Below are 14,357 nucleotides of genomic sequence, written 5' to 3' on the forward strand. Positions count from 1 at the left end.
TTTTTGCCTAAATTTCATGATCTTGCAGGTGAGGATCCACATAAACATTTAAAGGAATTTCATGTTGTGTGTTCCAGCATGAAACCTCAAGGAGTTTCAGAGGATCAAATCAAGCTTCGAGCTTTTCCTTTCTCACTGGAAGGCACAGCTAAGGATTGGTTGTATTAGCTTCCTTCTGGATCCATCAACTCATGGAATGGGATGAAGCAGATATTTTTGGAGAAATATTTTCCTGCTTCCCATACTGCCAACATAAGAAAAGAAATTTGTGGCATTCAGCAACACAATGGAAAGAGTTTGTATGAGTATTGGGAATGATTTAAGAAACTGTGAGCAAGCTGTCCCCATCATCAAATAAGTGAGCAGCTTTTGATTTAGTATTTCTATGAGGGACTTCTACCAATGGACCGTAGTATGATAGATGCTGCTAGTGGAGGAGCTTTGGTTGATAAGACACCAGAAGAGGTAAGGAGGCTGATTGCTAACATGGTAGCAAACTCTCAACAGTTTGGAATGAGAATGGATCACACACCTAGGAAGGTTAATGAGATAAGTACATCTAACCTTGAGAAATAGATTTCTAATTTAACTTCTTTGGTGAGGCAGTTGGCTGTAGGGAACATGCAAACAGTTAAGGTATGGGTCATGCTACTGACATGTGTCCTGCATTATAAGAGGATGAATCAATGTAATATGCTCATGCAGTATGAAATTATGGACAAAATGCAGTAAGAGATTATGGACAGCCACAATACAGGTATGATCCCTTTTCTAATACTTATAATCTAGGATGGCGAGATCATCCTAATCTGAGTTATGGGAATCAACCGGTGCAAAATCGATACCAGTAGCAGAGACAAGTGAATCAACCACCTCCGCCTCCCTCAAATCAAGGTATGTCACTTGATGAAATTGTTAAGGCTTTAGCTAGCAATACACAACAGTTTCAACAGGAGACCAGAAATAGCATTCAAAACATAGAAAGGAAAATTGGTCAGTTGGCTTCATATGTGAGTAAGCTTGAAGCTGAGGGTTCTAAAAAGCTTCCATCACAAACAGTCATGAATCCTAGAGAAAATACGAGTACTATATTGTTGCGAAGTGGGAAAAAAGTTGATAACCAGACTCCACATGAGCTAATGAAAAAGAAGAAGCAAGGAACAAAAGAGTCTGAAGTTCCTAAAGTTGAGGTAAATACTGAACCTAAACTGAATAAGGTTAATAATTATGTTCTTCCTCCATTCCCCTGCGGATTGGCCAAGACTAAAAAAGAAGAACAAGAGAAAGAAATTTTGGAGACTTTCAGGAAGGTAAAGGTTAATATACCTTTACTTGATACGATTAAACAAGTTCCTAGGTATGCCAAATTCCTTAAGGAATTATGCACTACAAGGCGCAAGTTGAGTACTAATGAGAAGATCAGTGTGGGGGAAAATGTGTCAGCATTGATTCAGCGAAAATTACAGCCTAAGTGTAAGGATCCAGGTTCATTTTCTATTCCCTACAGAATAGGTGATTCTAGATTTGAACATGTAATGGCAGATTTAGGAGCATCTATTAATGTTATGTCATATTCAGTTTTCCAAACTTTAAACTTAGGTCCTTTGAAAGAAACCAGCGTCATTATTCAGTTAGCTGATCATTCTAATACTTACCCATTGGGAGTAGTTAAGGATGTGCTGGTGCAGGTTGGAGGATTGATTTTTCCTATAGATTTTTACATTCTGGATATGGAGGATAATAGTGCCCTATCATCAAACTCAGTTTTGATTTTGTTTGGAAGACCTTTCCTAAAAACTGCCAAGACAAAAATTGATGTAGATGAGGGTACCTTAACTATGAAGTTTGATGGAAAGACTATCAAATTTAATATCTTTGATACCATGAAGTATCCTGCTGATGATCATTCTGTCTTTTCTATTGATGTTGTTGATACATTTGTGCAGGATGTTTTTAAGTTAAGCATGGAGGAAGAGTTAGAATACCTAATGAACTACCGTCAAATACCTAATCAACTGTCACACCTTACCCCTCTGTAAGGCATAACATGATCCCGTAGAATACCTAATGAACTACCGAACTTCACCTACCGATAACTCATTAAGTACCCTACAAGGGATTTTAAAACAATTTTCTTATTTTTGATAAGTGTTGAGCATTTCTAATAAGTATTTAAAACATGTAATTAAGTGGAAAGCTAGTTGGAAATTTTGGCCCATTTTATTTTTTTCGCAAATTTTATTAAAATTTTGACAGAGTTCTGTCTGTATTTTGGGAAACCAGTTCTTCAAATACCTGTAAAAAGCACTTCTAAAAATTTTTCTCAACTACTACTTCAATTTCACAATCAAACTCAATCAATTTCACAATCATTTCAATAAATTTCTCAAGTTCAAAATTCAATAATCCTCAGCATACTAGCAACACATTTCATTTAAATTAAATAAAAAAGTTGTACTCATATTTCATTAGAGACAAAACAATTTATATGCATTCTTACAAAATTTACATTAAGAGAGTTTCAAACTACAATATATATTACAACTTTATACAAATTTTACACAAACTGCTCAAGACCCATTTTTACATGTCCATACATTTATGTGCAATATATACATCAAAAGAAATATTTACAATTAGGGTATAAATTATACCCGATAACTTCAAGCAGAATGATCTTTAATCCTTAGCACTCATCACGCTTCTTCTAGTCTCTCAGATCTCATGATAAAGAATAAAAACTATCGCTAAGTACTAGGACTCAATGGTGCACAACATACTAAAATAATCTTTATGCAGAATATAAATCACATTTATTCAAAAATTTAACACAAAACACGAGCACTAAACACAAAACACGAATTATGAAATTTTAATGCAAACCAAGTTCATTTCGAAGAATCAAAACACATTTCATAAAATCCACAGTTAGATCAAGCCATTCGAAACAAATAGAATCTCAATAGCCAGAGGCTAAAGAGAAATCACATCACAAGGCTAGCTAGCTCAAATATATGGATATCCATTCACATCTTCTTCTACTGGCACACCTCAACACTTCTCCAGAGAAGGAATCAAAATTCGAAACTAATTACCCCCATTAGTCGTGCTAGTGAGGTGTTCAAATATATGGTCATGACACTGTGGTTTCAAAACTTATCTTAACAATTTGCTAAACATTGTCATTTTAAATATACACAATAACTTTCACAATTTAAATCAAAACTTCATAAATAGGGTCACAATAAACTTTCAACAATTCAAAGCAAAAGTAAAATGCATATTTCATTCACTTTATCAATGAATTTTAAAGCATAGTGATGTTGTGCACAAACCTCAAACGAGTCACCTGTTGGCCTTGACTCGACTCCTCGGGTTCTGTCCCGGTATTCTTTTTCACTGAAACACACAATTTCACAGTGTTTCAGTACCATAACTTAGCATAAATCCAAAAATAAATTTAACTTCACTTTTACCTAGCTCTAACGTGCTAAATTCGACGTTCTTGAAATTTTGTGTTTCAGGTTACTATTCACTGCACTATTCAAGTCAAATTATTGACTTTCTAAGGCTTAATAGGTATAGGAATTCCAACTTCACCCACATACCACATTTTGGTCACTAAACTTGTTGGTTTTGGTCATTTTCTCAAAACTTAAGCCTTTTAGGCAAAATTGCCAAATTTTCAATTTTGGTGTCCCTAATTGTACTGTTTCATTGGTCAGTTTACTGTGGGAATTTGGCAAAACTTTCTTCATAGAAAATGTTCCTTATTGTCTTAAGTTTATTCTCCTTTTTGAATCACCCCAATTCGAGTTTTGTAGCTCAAATTATAAGCAAATTATGTTTACTGTTCATGCTACAGAATTTTATTCTGGCAGATTATTGATTCCAACTTCGTTGAGCAATTTGATCAAGTTTGGTCCATAATTTGGTCTAATTTTCTTCATATGAAATGTTCTACTATGTCTTAGGTTTCCATCGGTTCAAGAATCGCCTAAATCGGAGTTTTCTAGAGAGAGTTATAGCCATTGAAACTTTACTGTTCATATGGCAATCTGCAGTTCTACAGATTCAGGTCACCAACTTTGCTCAGTAATTTGATTAGGTTAATGGCATAATTTGGATTGGTGTTCTTCATGAAAGTTTTAGATCTATATCTCATCAAACCCCTGGTAAAATTTCAAGTCATTTTGACCTGTCTAGCTCGAGTTATGACCAAATGAACAAATACTGTTCATTTGGTCAGTTTGTGCAGAGGCAGCCTGCGATTTTCCGACTTCGGCCACTTTGTTCACTAGGTTTTAGTCACTTTTTGGGTAGGTTTTCTAAATGAAAATTGTGTCATTTAGTGCCTATTTTCATCCCCAATTAGTCCTATATCCATTGGACTTGTAAAATTTCATTTTTGGTCCCTCAAAGGAGATTTTGGTCATCTCACAAAGACATGACCTTATCCAATCCGAATTGGCTTTTAATTCCCACACTTCTAACACACCTCATTTGGTCACAAATGACCATTTTTCACTTCAAATTAGGTCAAAGACATCATTTACTCATTTCTTACATTTTTGGTTCATAAACCCTAATTCACACTAATTTTTGCATTTACTTGATTCCATGCCTTTAACCATAGTCATTCAACTAACTAAATTTTATATACCCATTTCAAACCATTCAATTCATGCAAATCATCCTCATAACCAAGCTGGCCTAAAATCAGTTTAGTCCCTCTACATGAAAATTTTTCATGTTTTTATGCAATAAAAATCTTGTTTAACCACGATTTTATACTAAAAATTCAATTCAAATTCAAATTAAAAGAGGAAACTTACCTTAATTGAAGCTTTTTCAATCTCCCTCAAATCTTCAAATTCTTTTAATTTCTTGCTCCAAATCTTCTTCTTGAGGGTCAATTTAATGGTTTCTATAATTATTCTCAAGGATTAGGGGGTGAAATCTAAAGTTTAAGAAGCTTAAATCTAAGCTTTAATGGTGGAACAAAATAAGAAGAGAGGGAGAAGAGAGAGCCACGGGAATAAGAAAAAGAAGAAGTGAAAAAAAATCTTTTTGAATTTTTGTTTTTATGCCCATAATTGACTTGGTCAAAAAAGGTTGAAAAATTAGAATTAATTTTGACATCTTATATGATGTCATCATCATGATGTAATAAGGATCATTTTTATTCTTTTTCTTTTTCTTTAATTCTTCAATAGTTCTTTAATTTAATTCTTGATCCCGAAATTTTCTTTTCTCCAATTTTATTTGATAGTTAGGTCAGGAGTCAGCTCTCGGGGTCAATTGACCAAATTGCCCCTCGATGGTTCATCCCGGTTTGCAATTAATTCCATATTTCTTCCGGCTCCCTGACCTAATTATTTGACTGGCTTAACAGTTATTTTTTGTGATTTTCTCTTTTCCACTGTGTTTATAAGGGTCCTAAGGACCGCAGCGTCACTTTTTACGGTTCGAAATTTGAGTTTAAAATGACTTCGCAGTCGTTCCCGGGAAGGTCACCCATCGTTGTGACTCTCGGCTCGTTTAACTTCTTCTGTTCTGTTTTTCTTATTTATACTTAACTAATTGAACATTACTAATTATTTGTGTTTATGGCTTCTCTAGTTGTCTTAAGTGTGGTTCTAATCCCCTTAATTGTCCGGACCGACACCGATCACCGGAACAGTGAAATCTACCAGGCTATGCAAATGGGGGTATTACAATTCTCCCCCCCTTAAAATAAATTTCGTCTCGAAATTTTACCTGGTATCAATCTCTGAACAGCTGTGGGTGCTGTCTCCTCATGTCCTCCTCTCGTTCCTAAGTAGCCTCCTGGCCCGAATGATGGTTCCACAACACTTTTACCAACGGTATTTGCTTGTTCCATAGCTGTTTCACCTCATAAGCCAGAATCTCTATTTTTTCTTCTTCATAGGTGAGGTCTGGATTCACCTCAATTTCTTCTACTGGTAGTACATGAGATGGGTCTGATCGATACCTCCTCAACATAGACACATGGAAGACATTATGTATCTTCTCCAACTCTGGAGGTAGTGCCAAACGATATGCCAAAGGACCCACTCTTTCTAGAGCCTCATATGGCCCAATGAAACGAGGACTCAGTTTCCCCTTTCTGCCAAATCTCATAATTCTTTTCCAAGGAGAAACCTTGAGGAAAACTTTCTCACCCACTGCATACTCAATATCCCTTCTTTTTAAATCAATGTTGGACTTCTGATGGTCTGATGCAGTCTTAAGCCGATCTCGAATCACCTTGATTTTCTCCTCAGTCTGCTGAACAATTTCGGGTCCAATCATCTTTCTTTCACCCACGTCATCCCAACACAACGGGGTTCTACATTTTCTGCCACACAAAGCTTCATATGGAGGCATACCAATGCTTGATTGGTAGCTGTTGTTGTAAGCAAACTCAATCAAAGGCAAGTGTGTATCCCAACTGCCCTCAAACTCAATCACACAAGCCCGTAGCATATCCTCCAAGATCCGACTACCCTCTCGATTGGCCATCCGTCTGCGTGGGTGGAATGCAAGATTTGAAATTCAATCTAGTTCCTAGGGCTCTCTGAAGACTACCCTAGAATCTAGAAGTGAACCTAGGATCTCTGTCTGATACGATGGATACTGGCACTTCATGTAGTCTCACAATCTCATCAATGTATAACTTGGCCAATCTTTCTAAACTGTAGTCCATCCGGACTGGCAAAAAATGAGCAGATTTAGTCAGTCTGTCAATAATGACCCAAACTGCATCATGACTCTTCTGTGTCCTCGGAAGTCCCATCACAAAATCCATCGTTATTCTCTCCCATTTCCACTGCATCGGTAGTGGATGTAACAACCAATGGTACTTGATGCTCTGCCTTTACTTGCTGACAAGTTAGGCATTTAGAAATAAACTCTGCTACATCTCTTTTCATACCCATCCACCAGTAATGCTCCTTTAGCCCTCTATACATTTTTGTGCCACCAGGGTGCATGGCAAAAAGAGACTCATGTGCTTCCTTCAAAATGATATTCCTCAATTCAACATCATTAGGAACACACATTCTGCCCTGGTGTAGCAGTAGACCATCATCTCTTATTGAGAATTCTGGTTTCTTGCCCTGTCGGACTTCTTCCATCAGCTTTTGATACTTCTGATCATTCTAAGCAGCCATTCTAATCTGATCAATCAACACTGGCTGTACATGCCATGCAACTGTTGTCTGCCCATCATCATTAATCTCTAAGCTGGCATGCAATGATCTTAACTCATGTACTAAAGACAAAGGAGTAACCCGTAGACTCGCTATAGTCTTGCGACTTAAGGCATCAGCCACAACATTAGCTTTTCCTGGCTGATAGTCTATCAGACAATCATAGTCTTTTATCAACTCTAACCATCTCCTCTGTCTCAAATTCAGCTCTTTCTGGGTGCCCAAATACTTCAAACTCTTATGATCTGTGTAAATGTAACACTTCTCTCCATACAAATAATGTCTCCAGATCTTAAGAGCAAACACAATAGCTGCAAGCTCCAAATCATGTGTTGGATAATTCCTCTCATGCGGTTTTAGCTGGCGTGATGCATAGGCGATGACATTTCAATCTTGCATCAATACATAGCCTAACCCATTGTGAGAAGCATCACTATAAACTGTGTATTCTTTACCTGGAGTAGGTAAAGTCAGGACTGGAGCTTCAGTCAAACATCTTTTCAATTCATCAAAACTCTGTTGGCATTTATCCATCCACTGAAATTTTACATCTTTTCTAAGCAGCTTGGTCAATGGAGATGCCAACATGGAGAACCCCTTTACAAATCTACGGTAGTATCCAGCTAAACCTAAAATGCGAATCTACGTGACATTTCGGTGGCCTCCAATAAGGATGACTTCAATCTTACTTGGATCTACCTTAATGCCCTCTTCTGATACTACATGCCCCAAGAAAGATATCTCCTTCAGCCAAAATTCACACTTTGACAATTTGGCATATAGTTGTTTCTCCCTCAAAGTCTGCAGTACAATCCGCAGATATCTATCATGCTCTTCTGCATTCCTCGAATAGACCAATATATCATCAATGAATACCACAACAAACTGGTCGAGGTATAGTCTGAAGATAGTGTTCATCAGATCCATAAAAGCAGTCGGAGCATTAGTTAACCCGAATGGCATAACCAAAAACTCATAATGGCCATAACGAGTTCTGAAGGCAGTTTTAGCAATACTCTGCTCTTGTACTTTCAACTAATAATAACCTGATCTCAAGTCAATTTTGGAGAACACAGTTGCACCCCTCAACTGATTAAATAAGTCATCAATGCGGGGTAATGGATATCTATTCTTTATTGTCACCTTATTCAACTACCGATAATCAATACACAAGCGGAGAGTGCCATCTTTCTTCTTTACAAACAACACGGGCGGTCCCCAAGGTGACACACTAGGGCGGATAAAGCCTTTGTCAAGCAATTCTTGCAACTGCACTTTCAACTCTTTCAATTCTGCTGGTGCCATTCTATATGGTGTTATGGAGATTGGGTCTACACTAGGCATAACATCAATTTCAAACTGCACCTCTCTTTCTGGAGGTAATCCTGGCAATTCATCAGGAAATACATCCGAAAAGTCACATCTGAGGGGATGTCTTTCGGTCGGACTCCCACTTGGGTGTCTATTACATGTGCCAAGTATGCTTCACACTTTCTCGATCATCCTTCCGCTAGTGCAAATTAAATGATGTTTGATGGCAGTAAATGCCTCTCCCCATGTATTACCTCATCACTGTACAAAGGAAGACCAAAAATGATTGTCTTCAGTCTACAGTCAATCATGGCGTGATGCCTAGCTAACCAATCCATGTCCAAGATGATATCATACTCTCTGAAGGGCATTTCAATCAAGTCTGACAGGAAAACATGTCCTTGGATCACCAAAGGACAGTCTCTATAAATTCTGTTGACCCGGACCTCTTGTCCTAACGTACTAGTTACTAGCACTTCAAAAACCATTTGCACACATGGAACAGCAAGTGAACTGACTATGCTAGCACTAACATATGAATGGGTTGAACTCGGATCAAACAATACAAATACTTCTTGATCAAAGATAGAGAATGTACCAGCTACCACATCAGAAGTCTCAGCCTCTTCTCATTGTCTCATTGTGTAGATTCTGGTTGAAGCACTTCCTTGTCCCGACTGACCAACTGTGCCCTGACTGCCTAAAGCAGTGCCTCTACCTCTGCCTCTTCCTCTGCCAACTAACAGTGAACCTCTGGGAGCAGGACTCTGAATAGATCCCTCGCAGTTGTAGGAGCTGGACCATATCTCGAAGACGGAGCACTAATGCAATCTCTTGCTAAATGACCCTTGCCTCCGCAGTTAAAGCAGGCTCCAGTGGCTCAATAACACTCCCCCCCATGAATCTTGCCACAAGTCTCATAGGGCGGCGTAATGTGAACCTCGCGATCGCCGACACTGCACCTAGGGGTTTCTCGCCCGTAAAATCTGCTTCTACCAAATCTTCCACCTCGACCCCTGCTGGGTCCACTAAACTTCTTTCTCTTTCTAGAGGTAGCACGAGAACTCTGTTCAACTAATTTTTCCCCCTTGTCTTTTTCTGATTTCTCAGCTTTTTCTGATTTTTCTTTCACTGGGGTTGCTTCTAATTCAATTCTCTCTAGTTCAAGTGCTTGAGACATAAGCTCTGAGAAGTTGCTGTGTCGAAATCCCACAACTTGAATTCTTATGCTGGGCTTCAAACCTGTCTCAAATCTCTTACACCTTGCTTTGCTGGTAGTAAGGAGACTCCCAGCATTATGACTTAAGCGGGAGAACTCCCTCTCATACTCTGCCACCGATCGGTTCCCTTGTTTCAGACTAAAAAATTCTTGTAGTTTCTGATCAACATATGCATCTGGGATGTATTTCTGTCTGAACTCTCTGATGAAGTCATCCTGTGTCAAGATCGGTTCAGCTAAGCTGTGGGGGATGGTCTTCCACCAATCATATGCATCCCCTTGCAGTAGCGACACAGAATACTCAAACTTCAACTCATCTTGGTAGTGCAGCTTCTTAAATACTCTGTCCATTCTTTCAAGCCATTGCTCTGCCTCTAAAGGGTCCATCAGACTTTAAATTCGCAGCCCCATACTTCAATAACTTATCATACTGTCTAGCCGAGGCGTGGTTGTGCCATGTGGTTGGGGTGGAGCTTGAACAAGCATACCTGACCATTTGTTGAAACATTGTCGCCATCTGTGCAAAACCGTGCGAGGAATCGCATTTGCAGGGCTGGTGCTACTGACCCACTGACATTCGGTAAAGCTGGGGCTTCCCCTTATGCCTTAGCTTCAATAGACTGCTCAACTGAGCAATCCCCTTCTTCCATTTCAGGTTGAAGTTAGGGTATCTCCTGAACAAGTAACACATGGAGATTTCTCTCCGTTAGTTCATATTCATGATGTAATGCACTGTATGTAACAATTATGGACATTGAGCAGTTATACTTAACAAAGAAAAGACACAAATTCACAATTTAAAACATACTTCAAAAACTTGCTCTGATACCACTAAAACATGTCACACCTTACCCCTCTATAAGGCATAACATGATCCCATAGAATACCTAATGAACTACCGAACTTCACCTACCGATAACTCATTAAGTACCCTACAAGGGATTTTAAAACAATTTTCTTATTTTTGATAAGTGGTGAGCATTTCTAATAAGTATTTAAAACATGTAATTAAGTGGAAAGCTAGTTGGAAATTTTGGCCCATTTTATTTTTCCGCAAATTTTATAAAAATTTTGACAGAGTTCTGTCTGTATTTTGGGAAATCAATTCTTCAAATACCTGTAAAAAGCACTTCTAAAAATTTTTCTCAACTACTACTTCAATTTCATAATCAAACTCAATCAATTTCACAATCATTTCAATAAATTTCTCAAGTTCAAAATTCAATAATCCTCAGCATACGAGCAACACATTTCATTTAAATTAAATAAAATAGTTGTACTCATATTTCATTAGAGACAAAACAATTTATATGCATTCTTACAAAATTTACATTAAGAGAGTTTCAAACTACAATATATATTACAACTTTATACAAATTTTATACAAACTGCTCAAAACCCATTTTTACATGTCCATACATTTATGTGCAATATATACATTAAAAGAAATATTTACAATTAGGGTATAAATTATACCCGATAACTTCAAGCAGAATGATCTTTAATCCTTAGCAGCTCATCACGCTTCTTCTAGTCTCAGATTCTGATAAAGAATAAAGCTATCGCTGAGTACTAGGACTCAGTGGTGCACAACATACTAAAATAATCTTTATGCAGAATATAAATCACATTTATTCAAAAATTTAACACAAAACACGAGCATTAAACACAAAACACGAATTATGAAATTTTAATGCAAACCATGTTCATTTCGAAGAAGCAAAACACATTTCATAAAATCCACAGTTAGATTATGCCATTCGAAACAAATAGAATCTCAATAGCCAGAGGCTAAAGAGAAATCACATCACAAGGCTAGCTAGCTCAAATATATGGATATCCATTCACATCCTCTTCTACTGGCACACCTCAACACTTCTCCAGAGAAGGAATCAAAATTTGAAACTAATTACCCCCACTAGTCGTGCTAGTGAGGTGTTCAAATATATGGTCATGACACTGTGGTTTCAAAACTTATCTTAACAATTTGCTAAACATTGTCATTTCAAATATACACAATAACTTTCACAATTTAAATCAAAACTTCATAAATAGGATCACAATAAACTTTCAACAATTAAAGCAAAAGTAAAATGCATATTTCATTCACTTTATCAATGAATTTTAAAGCATAGTGATGTTGTGCACAAACCTCAAACGAGTCGCCTGTTGGCCTTGACTCGACTCCTCGGGTTCTGTCCTGGTATTCCTTTCCACTGAAACACACAATTTCACAGTGTTTCAGTACCATAACTTAGCATAAATCCAAAAATAAATTTAAATTCACTTTTACCTAGCTCTAACGTGCTAAATTCGACGTTCTTGAAATTTTGTGCTTTGGGTTACTATTCACTACACTATTCAAGTCAAATTATTGACTTTCTAAGGCTTAATAGGTATGGGAATTCCAACTTCACTCACATACCACATTTTGGTCACTAAACTTGTTGGTTTTGGTCATTTTCTCAAAACTTAGGCCTTTTAGGCAAAATTGCCAAATTTTCTATTTTGGTGTCCCTAATTGTACTGTTTCATTGGTCAGTTTACTATTGGAATTTGGTAAAACTTTCTTCATAGAAAATGTTCCTTATTGTCTTAAGTTTATTCTCCTTTTTGAATCACCCCAATTCGAGTTTTGTAGCTCAAATTATAAGCAAATTAGTTTTACTGTTCATGCTGCAGAATTTTATTCTGGCAGATTATTGATTCCAACTTCGTTGAGCAATTTGATCAAGTTTGGTCCGTAATTTGGTATAATTTTCTTCATATGAAATGTTCTACTATGTCTTAGGTTTCCATCGGTTCAAGAATCGCCTAAATCAGAGTTTTCTAGAGAGAGTTATAGCCATTGAAACTTTACTGTTCATATGGCAATATGCAATTCTGCAGATTCAGGTCACCAACTTTGCTCAGTAATTTGATTGGGTTAATGGCATAATTTGGGTTGGTGTTCTTCATGAAAGTTTTAGATCTATATCTCATCTAAACCCTGGTAAACTTTCAGGCCATTTTGACCTGCCTAGCTCGAGTTATGACTAAATGAACAAACACTGTTCATTTTGTCAGTTTGTGCAGAGGCAGCCTGCGATTTTCCGACTTTGGCCACTTTCTTCACTAGGTTTTAGTCACTTTTTGGGCAGGCTTCCTAAATGAAAATTGTGTCATTTAGTGCCTATTTTCGTCCCCAATTAGTCCCATATCCATTGGACTTGTGAAATTTCATTTTTGGTCCCTCAAAGGAGATTTTGGTCATGCTGCCAGCACATGACCTTATCCAATCCGAATTGGCTTTTAATTTCCACACTTCTAACACACCTCATTTGGTCACAAATGACCATTTTTCACTTCAAATTAGGTCAAAGACATCATTTACTCATTTCTCATATTTTTGGTTCATAAACCCTAATTCACACTAATTTTTGCATTTACTTGATTCTATGCCTTTAACCATAGTCATTCAACTAACTAAAGTTTATATACGCCTTTCAAACCATTCAATTCATGCAAATCATCCTCATAACCAAGCTGGCCTAAAATCAGTTTAGTCCCTCTACATGAAAATTTTTCATGTTTTTATGCAATAAAAATCTTGTTTAACCACAATTTTATACTAAAAATTCAATTCAAATTCAAATTAAAAGAGGAAACTTACCTTAATTGAAGCTTTTTCAATCTCCCTCAAATCTTCAAATTCTTTTAATTTCTTGCTCCAAATCTTCTTCTTGAGGGTCAATTTAATGGTTTCTATAATTATTCTCAAGGATTAGGGGGTGAAATCTAAAGTTTAAGAAGCTTAAATCTAAGCTTTAATGGTGGAACAAAATAAGAAGAGAGGGAGAGGAGAGAGCTACGGAAATAAGAAAAAGAAGTGAAAAAAAATCTTTTTGAATTTTTGTTTTTATGCCCATAATTGACTTGGTCAAAAAAGGTTGAAAAAATTAGAATTAATTTTGACATCTTATATGATGTCATCATCATGATGTAATAAGTATCATTTTTTTTCTTTTTCTTTTTCTTTAATTCTTCAATAGTTCTTTAATTTAATTCTTGATCCCGAAATTTTTTTTTCTCCAATTTTATTTGACAGTTAGGTCAGGAGTCAGCTCTCCGGGTCAATTGACCAAATTGCCCCTCGCCGGTTCATCCCGTTTTGCAATTAATTCCATATTTCTTCCGGCTCCCTGACCTAATTATTTGACTGGCTTAACAATTATTTTTCATGATTTTCTCTTTTCCACTGTGTTTATAAGGGTCCTAAGGACCACAGCGTCACTTTTTACGGTTCGAAATTTGAGTTTAAAATGACTTCGCAGTCGTTCCTGAGAAGGTCACCCATCGCTGTGACTCTCGGCTCGTTTAACTTCTTCTGTTCTGTTTTTCTTATTTATACTTAACTAATTGAACATTACTAATTATTTGTGTTTATGGCTTCTCTAGTTGTCTTAAGTGTGGTTCTAATCCCTTTAATTGTCCGGACTGACACCGGTCACCGGAACAGTAAAATCTACCAGGCTATGCAAATGGGGGTGTTACATCAACAGTCATGAACTCAAGCCATTTTATGAGGGGTTTCAAGAGCATTCAGTGGATTAAGGAGCTTTGCCATGTCAAGC

General features: G+C 37.0%; 1 non-coding gene across 1 annotated transcript; it reads right to left on the reverse strand.

Annotated features, from left to right (window-relative positions):
* Positions 1–249: 249 nt before the first annotated feature.
* On the reverse strand, positions 250–356 carry LOC131178855 (small nucleolar RNA R71). Its single transcript, XR_009147863.1, has one exon. It is a non-coding gene; the product is annotated as a small nucleolar RNA R71 (small nucleolar RNA).
* Between the last annotated feature and the right edge of the window lie 14,001 nt (positions 357–14,357).

This window comes from Hevea brasiliensis, chromosome 3, assembly GCF_030052815.1.
Source record: "Hevea brasiliensis isolate MT/VB/25A 57/8 chromosome 3, ASM3005281v1, whole genome shotgun sequence".
NCBI classification, from domain to species: domain Eukaryota; kingdom Viridiplantae; phylum Streptophyta; class Magnoliopsida; order Malpighiales; family Euphorbiaceae; genus Hevea; species Hevea brasiliensis.